Source organism: Pantherophis guttatus, chromosome 4 (assembly GCF_059756535.1).
Source record: "Pantherophis guttatus breed Tessera chromosome 4, ASM5975653v1, whole genome shotgun sequence".
Classification (NCBI taxonomy): Eukaryota; Metazoa; Chordata; class Lepidosauria; order Squamata; family Colubridae; genus Pantherophis; species Pantherophis guttatus.
Window position 1 is genome coordinate 140,101,806 of NC_142066.1, and position 11,728 is coordinate 140,113,533.

The window sequence follows — 11,728 nt, forward strand, 5'->3', positions numbered from 1 at the left end:
AGCTCAGAGAGCACCAAGAATCCCACAAAAATAAAATCTGAAGTTTAAAATTCTATATCCTACCAATCTTTTCAACTGGGAAGAAAATATCTCTCCAATGCAATGTATTAGAAACCTCCATGGATTCTCCATCTCTACTTTGTAATTCTAAAATGGTACAGAAGTCTCCAAAGATTTAGGACGTGCAGCTGATCAACTCATCTCCTCCACTCACCACATGAAGTGCTGAAAGTGAAGCCAAGGAAAGACCTCAGCACTTTTCTCTTTATACATCAATGCACCTTAAGCGCTTCCATATGTTACTTTTACATTTACTGGTCTTGAGTCAGTAACCTCTAAAACTTATTTTGGAAGAGCTGAGGGAACGCTCTTTCAATAAAATGGAGGATAAAAGAGTGTGAAAGAAGGTTACATGTTTGGAATCCAAATGTCAGTTGCAGTTAAGATGAACTGCTCCATATTAAGATCCAGCCAACTGACTTGTGCTTTGCTGGAAAATTCCAGAAAAGAGTATGCAATTGAAAAGAATGCTGGACCGTTCTGGGATTGAATGGGACAGATTCCTGGATGACTGACCCGCATCTTGATTAACTCCTCACTTCGAAACATTATAAAAGAGCAGCTTTGTTACAGAATATGTGATTTAGAAATAACCACTCTCAAAGCTTTACCTATTATTTTCTAAGTAGGTTTTGTGCTTTCTGTGTTTACCCATCCCTGTATGGCTTTTAGTTCTTTTCAAATTGCTTAAGTGGATACCAAATTTTCTAGCTGATAGATTTAATCCAATCAGAATAGAGCTGGTAGGAACTTTGGAGGTCTTCTAGTCCAACCCCCTGCTCAAACAGGATCCTATACCATTTCAGAGAGGTGGCTGCCCACTCTCTTCTTTAAAAACTCCAGTGATAAAGCACCCACAACTTCTGAATGCAAGCTGTTCCACCGGTTAATTGTCTTCACTGTTAGGAAGTTTCTCCTTAATTCCAAGTTGCTTCTCTCTAATAAGTATCTGCCGGGCTTCACAAATGACTCCACAGACATGTGGATAACACCAGAGGTAACTTCTTTATTCAACTTGTAAACTGGGATACAAACAACTCTCCCCTTAGAACAGAACAGAGAACGTTCGCTGACAGCTCTTTTATACCGGCTGTCAGCCTAACCAACCAATCACAAAGCTTCAGCCTTTCCTACATTCCAACAGAGGGGGCTTGCACAGGGAACCTGCTCAGTACACAACAACCCTTCATCCCTGGAAAGCGCACGCGTAGTCTTAAGGTGTGTTGGCCGACGCCAGAGTCAGCCAGAGTGTCGGGGCCCTTCCGGATCCAACCGTTTGTCTGCACCTTCCACGGCCCCGGCTCCCACGACTCTCGGACTTGGACGGCTGAAGGTACGGGCCTCATTTGTTCCTCCATTTGGGTGGTTTGCGTGTCTGCTACCGATGTTTCGGCCCCTGGTGACGCCGTGTTGCATGTGTCGTTCATTGGCACATCAGACCTACCATGTGTGTGTGTTCGAGGCCGAGTCGGGCTCCGGTGTTCCATAGCCTCGGAAGTTATGCTCTCTGGGTTTGCATCCATGACATCTCCTTCCCTCCTAGCTCCTGTATTACCAGGGGCCCTCCTACTACGTATTTGGGCTTGGTGTCTTTTCCAGACCCTGCCGTCTCTCATGTCTATCTTGTAAGAGCACGGGCCCATTTCAGATAATATGGTACCCGGCAACCAAAGGGGGTGGCCAGCGTAATTTCGGGCATAGAACAATTCCCCTTGGTGAAACCCATGGTGGGCACTGAACGAGTCTAGCGGTTTGAGAGGGGTATAGCAGGGGTGTAGCCTGTCGAGCACTATTCGTAGCCAGCGGCCCATAAAGAGCTCCGCCGGGCTTCGGTTGGTTAGGGGGCAGGGGGTAGAATGCTGAATAAGTAAATATTCCGAAACCCGGGTGGCCCAATTCTTAGTGCCCATGTGGCCCAATGCCTCCTTCGTGGACCTCACGGCCCGTTCAACCAAACCATTACTAGCAGGGTGGTAAGGCAAAATAAGGCAGTGCCGGATCCCTAACCCTGCTAAAAATATTTCAAAAACGGACGCTGTTAGCTGGGGGCCATTGTCTGACACCAGCTCGTCGGGCAGGCCATGAGTGGCAAATAGGGAGCGTAAAACCCGTATTAGCACCTCAGCAGAGGTTGATGGCATAGGAACTACTTCGACCCATTTAGAGAAGGCATCTACAAGAATTAAAAACATCTGACCCTGGAGTGGCCCCGCAAAATCAATATGCACGTGGGACCACGGCCCTCGGGGTTCTTCCCACACTCTGGGTGGTCCTTTAGGTGGCATCGGCCGGGATTCTTGACACTGAGGGCAGGTAGATACCCAGGTATTTATGGAGTCATCCAACTTAGGCCACCAGAGGTATGCACGGGCCAGGGCCTTCATCCGCACAATACCCAGATGGCCTGCATGTAATGTAGTAAGAATGGCCTTTCGTAGTGGAGCGGGGACCACTACCTGATGACCCCACAGCAAACACCCCTCTTGCACTGCTAATTCAGACTTGCGGAGAGCATATGGCTTCCAATTGGGGCCCACCTCCCCAGGTGGCCACCCACGGAGAACCCACCCCAGGACCGTAGCAATCTCGTGGTCTCGACAGGAGGCCCGAGCAATGTCAGCAGCAGTGACAGGTAGAGGGGATTCATCAATGAGGAGAAGTTCGGAGACGGGAGCCGGATCACATAGAAATGTTTTCAAGGGGCAGCGGCTCAAAGCATCTGCATGGGCCAGATGCTTGCCCGGGATGTAGGTCAAGGCATAATTATAGGCTGAAAGGAAAACAGACCAATGAGTAAGCCGGGGAGACAGGATGTGGGATATTTGACGGTCCCCAGATAAGATTCCCAAAAGAGGCTTATGGTCAGTTACCAAAGTAAAACGCCTGCCATACAAGTAATCGTGAAACCTCTTAACCCCTGAAACCAAAGCTAAAGCTTCCTTGTCCAGCTGAGAGTAATTTCTCTCAGCAGGGCTAGAGTATGGGAAAAGAAAGCCACAGGGGCTTCCCTGCCATTAGGAAAAACGTGACTAAGGACAGCACCCACCCCATAGGGCGAGGCATCACAAGCCAGCACCAACGGTAGAGTCTTGGAATACTGCATAAGTACGGAATTGGAGACGAGCAAGTGTTTGACATTGGCGAAAGCAGAAGCCGCCTTCGCATCCCAGGACCAGGTGGCCCCACGGTTGAGGAGGCGGTGGAGAGGCTCCGCGACCGACGCCTTGTGTGGCAAAAAGACAGCGTAGAAATTCAGCAAGCCAAGAAAGGCTTGCAGTTCAGCCTTGGAGGTCGGGGGGGCGCTTCCAGGAATAGCCTTCGTCTTCGTGGGGGTAGGATGTATGCCTTGGCCGTCGATCAGGAAACCCAGGAATTCCACCTCTGGAACGGCCACCAGGCATTTGTCCTTCTTGACCGTGAGGTTGGCATTGTGAAAAGTAGTGATGACACGGAGTAGTCGTGCCATCAATTGTGGAACAGTGGCAGCAGAAACAAGGACGTCATCAAAATATGGGGAGACCCCGGGGATGCCATGGAGTAATCGCTCCATCAAACTTTGAAAGATCCCCGGGGCCACAGAGACTCCGAATTGTAGGCGGCAGCAGCGGAAAGCCCCGCGATGAGGAACAATTGTCTGTGCATCGGCTGTCAAGTCATCCATAGGCAATTGTTGGTAAGCCTGGGAGAGATCAAGTTTTGCAAAGACCGAACCCCATCCTAATGTAGCAAGTGTTGGACAACCAGGACGGGGTAAGCATGGTCTTGGAGGGCGTGATTTATGGTCGCACGGTAGTCGGCACAGATACGAATTGTTCCATTCGCTTTGATTGCAATAACTGTGGGAGTCTCCCAACGAGCGTGATCCACCGGTTCTAAGATACCTTGTTGGATGAGCTTATCTAACTCAGCGTCGACTCGGGGCTATAAAGCAAATGGCACCCTGCGCGGTTTGAGGCACCTAGGTGGAACTGCAGGGTCTAGACTGAAGGACACAGGTGTTCCTATGTATTGCCCCAACTTATCGGTGAAAACTGAGGGAAATTCCTTTATTAAGGCATCCAGTTCCGAGGAACTAATGGAATGGATGCCGTGAATTGTAAGACCCAGAGCCGCAAACCAATTCAGCCCGAGCAAACTCGGGAGAGGTCCATCTACGATTACTAAAGATAACCGGCCATTGAAATTTCGGAACTTCACTTTAAATGTCCCGGTTCCTATTACTGGTATGAGAGCACCCTGGTAATCTTTTAGAAGGAGGGAACAAGGTTCCAACTGATTCTTGGATAGCTTTGGTGCGAGCCGTTTGATGGTGCTCCAGGAAACAATAGAAGTGGCAGAGCCCGTGTCCACTTCCATCTGACACAGGCGGCCCTCAATGTATACAGTCAAAGTAATTTTCTGATTTCCCGCGTCTTTGGGCGTCGATTTACAGCGGAGAATCCCCTCTGCGGCCGCGCATGCGTAGCTGGCGGCCCGGGCCAACGTTGCATATTTCCCTCAGTAGGAAACTTGGAGTACTTTGCCTGTGGCTGCGCTGAACAGCACACTCTGGCAATGTGTCCCCGGCGTCCGCAACGCCTGCATACGGCCTCTTTGAATTTACAATTTGCTCGTACATGGTCACCCCCACAACTGAGACATTCTACATTGCTGTTAGGCATGTTTCTAGGGCCTGAGGCCCTACCCTTGGTCTCTTGGATACGGCAAATTTCAATCTCTTCTTCCGGGTCAGAATATGTCTCAGCTGTGATCTCGTTAGGGCAGCTCGTTTCCTTCTCAGCCTGGGGTGAGCTCTGGCCACGGGGTAATTCAGTGATAGACAAGGCAGCTAGTTCGGCAGCGCATGCCTCGTCAAGCGCTGCCTGAAATGTTAACTCATGGTTGGCAATCAACCGCTGTTTGAGATTCTGATCGCGTACCCCGCTAACTAGGCGGTCAAGTAAATAGTCCTCAAGGTTTACAAATTCACAGTGATGGGCAGCCCTACGTAGCGCTGCCACATACTGATTAATTGACTCTCCCGGAGCTTGGTCGCGGTGATAAAAATGTTGGCGCCAGGCTATTCGCAAAGGGACCGGCGCGTAATGCTGCTTAAGTTTGCCCATAAAGTCCTCCCACGACCCGGAGTGTATAGATTGAGGGGCCATTAGAGTCATAGCTGTGTCGAACATCTCCGTGCCACAGAAGCTCAGGAAGTAAGCCCTCTTTCTCTCTGGCGATAAATTAGTGTAATCATTAGCTATCAGAAAACATTCAAAACGGACCACGTAAGCATCCCAAGTCTCTTTTCCTTGATTAAACGGAGGGAAATTGTGTGACGCCGCCATGGTGTCTTGTTTCACTTTTACCTTCGTTTCAGCTCACACGCTGCCTTTCTTACAGGGCCGGCGATCCCATCCTTCGTTGCCAGTAATAAGTATCTGCCGGGCTTCACAAATGACTCCACAGACATGTGGATAACACCTGAGGTAACTTCTTTATTCAACTCGTAAACTGGGATACAAACAACTCTCCCCTCAGAACAGAACAGAGAACGTTCGCTGACAGCTCTTTTATACCGGCTGTCAGCCTAACCAACCAATCACAAAGCTTCAACCTTTCCTACATTCCAACAGAGGGGGCTTGCGCAGGGAACCTGCTCAGTACACAACACTTTCCTTGATCAGTTTCCATCTGTTGTTTCTTGTCTTGCCTTCTGATGCTTTGGAAAATAAGTTGACCCACTCCTCTTTGCGGCAGCCCCTCAAATACTGGAATACTGCTCTCATGTCACTCCTAGTCCTTCTTTTCTCTAGACTGGCCATAGCTAATTCCTGCAACCATTCTTCATATATTTTAGTCTCCAGGCCTTTAATCATTTTAGTTGCTCTTCTCTTCACTTTTTTTGTTAGCATCTTTTGTCATAGTTCAGCTTCTCTGAGTTCTTTTTTCCCTTTTATAAATAAATTACACCCGGAATTGGAAGATTTTCTCATCCATATTATGTATCTATATGATGTAGTTACAAGAGCAAAGCTTTTTTCACTTTTCCCAATCTAGTGTGTTCCATAATCCAGAGCTACACTATTCAGAAATTTTTGTCACCATTGTTGAGGAGCCCAGGAGATGTAATCCCAACACTTTTGGAGAACATCAAGTATGAGAAGACTTTTCCTGTGAATTTGGCTTGATAATGCAATCAAGTTTATAAGCTTTTTCTTATATTGAAGTTGCCACTCTACATTTTAGGATTTTTTCCTATTTTGTTCCTGCTATCTGAAATTAAATTTCTTTCAATTACATCTGGATAATAAAGTCCAATCTCTTGATATTTAAAAGACTTTTAGAATGCATCTTTTTATGAGTGCCAGCATAAAACTGAAAAAAATAAAAATAAAAAGTGCTTCATTATATTTATTAGTCTACTCCTTAATTGAAAAATTCCAATCTGAGGCTCTTGAAGGTATCATCCTTCAACTGTTTTATAGATCCACAAGTATTCCTTGATTTACATTTGTTTGCTGATAGTTCAGTTACAAGGCACAGAAAAAAGTGACTTATGACCATTTTTCACACCTATGGCAACTGCAGCATCCCTATGGTCACATGATCAAAATTCAGATACTTGGCAACTGACTCATATTTATGACAGTTGGAGTGTCCTAGGCTCATGCAATCACCTTTTGAGATCTTCTGACTAGCAAATTCAATAGGGAAGCCAGATTCACTTAACAACCATGTTACTAACTTAACAATCGTAGTGGTTCACTTAATAATTGTGGCGAGAAAGGTCATAAAATGGGGCAAAACTCACTTAGTCTTGTTTAGCAATGGAAATTTTGGTCTCAATTGTGATTATTAAGTTAAGGACTACCTGTAGGTGATACTTAATTAGGCAATTGTCTGTTAAAATATTCATATAAAATACAACCATCATCAATATAGCTACCACATGTTACAAAGATCTTCTTTAGCTCTGAAATGTTATCTTCAAAGGGAGCTCTGAAATGTCATAAATTTCACCAGATTAAGACATCTTAATTTGTTAAGGTATTGTTACAGATAGTCCTCAACTTTCAACCATTCGTTTAGCAATTGTTTGAAGCTACAACAGCACTGGGAAAAAAATGACTTACAATCAGTCCCACGCTTACGACCATTGCAGCAACATCACAGTCACATAATAAAAATCTGGGATCAGATGAGCGCTATTGTGACTTTCCCAACTGACTTCTGATAAGCAAAGTCAGATTTGCTAAACAACCATGTTTCACTTAATAACTTCAGTGATTTACTTAACAACTGTAGTACAAAACTTTGTAAAAACAGACATGATTCACTTAACAACTGCTTTGTTTAGCAATGGAAATTTTAAGTCTAAGGACTACAGTATCAGTAATTGGTTACAGTGCAGTTTGAGGTATTATTTAATAATGTGTTGTGCTTTTTGGTGTTATTTTTTATATGATGGGTTCAAACATATTTTACAATATAGTCTTGACCTTTTCACATGCATTATTCTAGAATTGTTTGGATGAAACATACTATAAATGTTTCTTTAAAAAATAAAATAATTATTAAACTTTAAAGTGGCTTTAAAGCCGGATTAGAAGCATTACTATAATGGAGAACTGGTTTTTTTTTCAACAGATATGAACTATGGTAACTAAACTGAACTTCCACATTCAAAAGCAATGTCTTCTTAAATCTTTTTATTCAAATATTTAGGCGTTGCAGATGGAAAAGGAAATACTGCTGCCTTCATACCAAACTTAGAGATTTATTGTAGGCCTGTGTTTGGCTAAGGTAGAAACAAGATTCCAGGCTAGACTGACTGTTGCCCTAAATGAGCTAATCTTTTAAATAGAACTGTGGTTTGAAATCTGAATATTAGAAGATCATTTTCAAGATATTTCATACCAGAAATGGGAAGTTATGGTGGTACAGCTTAAAAAAATCATAAATCAATTAACTAAATGACTGACAATTATTGACCTTTCCACAGCACCATGTACTGCATCTGACCTCTCAAACTGACCAGTTGTTATTTCCTATTTGTTTATAACTGGACTGTTTTAACTGTACAGTTTTTAAAATGAAAAATATCTCTGTATCTGACTCCAATTTCTTTTTTTCAGCTAATGACAAATTAGGTCTATTCCTCTAATCCTCTTTATATATTTGTAGTTAAGTATTTAGTAACCCTGCAGCTGTAATATAATTCTACTGTGATATTCCATTCCAGATGTAGTTGTATTCAACAGCTGGGAGGGATATTAAGGGACTATTGCATAATTCCTACCCCATTCTAGCCCAGAGAGAAATTAAAAGCTGCAATTCAGGAACTGTGTCCCTGATTCACTCCTGGTACTTTTTCCTGGTCTGTTTCACCTGTCAGTTTATAGTTAAATAAAGGCCCACATTTTCTTTTAATCTCTGGCCAAGACACTGATTCACCTCTCCTTTCTATTTATTTTTTTCAAGCATATCAGTTCTTTACCTTTAATTGTCTGTCACTTTTGTTGACCCAGAAAATGAAACAGTACAAATTCCATGGTTTTCGTGACATCAAACTTACAAAAGTTTTCTTCAGTACTTGACTTTATTAGGAACATCCTCTTAACAGATCAATAGTTTGATAAGCAGGCTAAATCATTGGTCTTGAAGTTCAGTTTATTCATCTGTAGTCCTTCTTGGAGGGCCAACTTAAATGGAAGAAGGGATGAGGTATGTAATTTATGACACGAGAGACCTGGAAGAACTAACTTGGAGATTAGAAGTCCAACTATAATTGAATATATAACAGATGTCTGGCAAATGTTTCCCTTTGTGTTGTCACATGAAGCAAACCTAGGTCTAGAATTTGGATGAAACTCAGAGTAAAATTAAAATGTGTTGTAAGACTATAATCCAGAACTATTTAAAGTTGCTGCATATATTACATGCATGTGAATGTTGCAAGATACTCTCTGCAGTAACTTTACCCACCTGTCAGAATTACCAACCAGAAGGACCAGGCTAGATGGTAATCTTGGAAATTGTAAACACATAATCTGAGGAAATGTAGTCTGAAACACGTCCATATCATTTTCAATGTTGTTTTCCAGGTATGTTGGAAATAAATCCAATCACAACAAAGACACTAATTGAGCGAAAGCTGATCTTCATGTTTTTGTGATAGACTTATCTAATGCATGTAGTGGAAATATATTACAATATTCCCATTACTCCAGCTGCCCTAGAGAGAAAAATAATAGAGCTGTAAAAGAATGATGACTAAATGCTATGTAGGTTATGTAGCGTTTTAGGTTATGTAGCAGGGCCTGGTGGCTCAGCAGACTAAAAGCATTGTGATTAACACCAGCTGTCTGCAATGACTGTAAATTCGAATCTCACCAGGCTCAAGGTTGACTCAGCCTTCCATCCTTTCTAAGGTAGGTTAAATGAGGACCCAGTTTGTGGGGGCAATAAACTGACTTTGTATAAATATACAAAAGTATGAAGGCTATTGCTTAACGCATTGTAAGCCGCCCTGAGTCTCCGGAGAAGGGCAGCATATAAATCAAATTTTTTAAAAAAATTAGGTTTCAAAGGCAAAGAACTAAAGTACTTTGTGTATGCATGTACACCTGCAATTCCTCAAACCAAACATGTATTCTCTCAGGATCATACTGCAACTTCAGAGGGTAACCACACAATTTCAGGGAAAGATATTGTCACCTTAAGGAATTACAGAGAACACCAAGTAATACAACAAACCTCTTGCTCTTTGAATCCAAAGCACTGACAAATCTTAATGATCACTATATCTCATTGAATCATTGGCATCCTTCAGTCTCAAGAGACTATGGTATCGTGTTCTGGAAAGAGGTCCTAAAACAGCATCTAGGGTGACTAAAAAGGCCAACTCAAGTGGCAATCTCTTCCACACTGAGGGCAGATGCATTCTGTCCCCTATCCAGCGCCCAGATTTCACTGGTTCCGGGACTACCTCTTTGCCTCAGCCTGCCGAACAAGTGTCTCTTCGAATTGGAGAAGGCCATGCTGCGCCTTTAGCCTCCAAAATGAACTATCGGAGGTCAAAGTTTCCCAACTGTTAATGTCCATTCCCAAGGCCTTTAGGTCCCTCTTGTAGATATCCTTATATCGCAGCTGTGGTCTCCCTCTGAGGCGCTTTCCCTGCACTAATTCTCCATACAGGAGATCTTTCGGAATCCAACCATCAGCCATTTTCACGACATGCCCCAGCCAGCGTAGACGTCGCTGTTTCAATAGTGTATACATGCTAGAAATTCCAGCACGTTCCAAGACTGCGCTATTTGGAACTTTTTCCTGCCAGGTGATGCCAAGAATACGTCGGAGACAGCACATATGAAAGGTGTTCAACTTTCTCTCCTGCCGTGCATAAAGGGACCAAGACTCACTGCAGTACAAGTTATCACTATATCTATAATTCCAGATACTAGAAGTAGAGTGGGTTTTGTTATTATTCTTTGCTTGTTTCTGTTCAGCATTGTGTATTATTTGCAATGTGGCCATCTTGTAATAGATATAGTATATTCCCAATTAACATCATCAGCCATGAAAAAGATGGGCAGAGATGTGTTAACCCTTCATGGTACACCAGACTAAGAATGTCATTAGGTCAATACTAATTTTATTCTATGCTCTAAAAGAAGCTAAAACTGGACTCAACCCATAATTTCATATTCCCATTCATTCCATAAATAATTCTTAATCAATTTGCTTCCTTTTCAGTTGAGTTATAGGTGGACAAGAGAATCTTGTCTAACACCAGAGTTCAGAAATGATCTCTTTCTCTCATAACAATAAAAAAACAATGTTTATTTGAATAACTATAGCACCTCATTAGTTATCTGACTTTCCAGGTTTCAGCAGCTTAATCCCTTATCTACCAGGGAAGGGAATGGTTCTCATCCAGTGGTGAAATCTAAAATTTGTTACCACCAGTTCTGTGGGTGTGGCTTGGTGGGGGGGAGGATAATGTGACTGGGTGGGCGTGGCAAACTTTTTTTTTTTTACTTTTAAAACCATTTTTTCTACAACCTCTTCTGCGAAGAGGTTGTAAAAAATGTTTTTAAAAGGCTCTGACGATCCCAGCTGAGTTGCCTGATCAGCAGAGCTTTTTTTCTTTTAAAAGCCTCTGCCGATCAGGCAACTCAGCTGGGGTCGTCAGAGCTTTTAAAAGCTTTTTTCTTTTACAACCTCTTCGGCCGAAGAGATTGTAGAAAAAATGTTTTTAAAACGGCATTGGTCGCATTGGTAGATGATCTCTGGAGGGCCCGGGACAGGGGTTGTTCCTCTGTCCTGGTCCTATTAGACCTCTCAGCACCTTTTGATACCATCGACCATGGTATCATGCTGCACCGGTTGGAAGGGTTAGGGGTGGGGGGCACCGTGTTGCGGTGGTTCTCCTCCTTTCTCTCTGATCGGTCGCAGTCTGTGTTGACAGGGGGGCAGAGGTCGACCCCGAGGCCCCTTGTATGTGGGGTGCCACAGGGGTCTGTTCTATCACCCCTTCTGTTCAACATTTATGTGAAGCCACTGGGTGAGATCATCCATGGTTTTGGGGTGAAGTATCATCAGTATGCTGATGATACTCAGCTATACATCTCCACCCCGGACCACCCCAATGATGCCCTTAAAGTGATGTCCCAGTGCCTGGAGG

General features: G+C 43.5%; 1 long non-coding RNA gene across 1 annotated transcript; it reads left to right on the forward strand.

The window, feature by feature from the left end:
* Positions 1 to 795: 795 nt before the first annotated feature.
* Positions 796 to 6,452, forward strand: LOC117655232 (uncharacterized). The gene is made up of 3 exons (XR_004588602.2): positions 796 to 1,393; positions 5,443 to 5,528; positions 6,100 to 6,452. It is a non-coding gene; the product is annotated as an uncharacterized LOC117655232 (long non-coding RNA).
* The last annotated feature ends 5,276 nt before the right edge of the window (positions 6,453 to 11,728 follow it).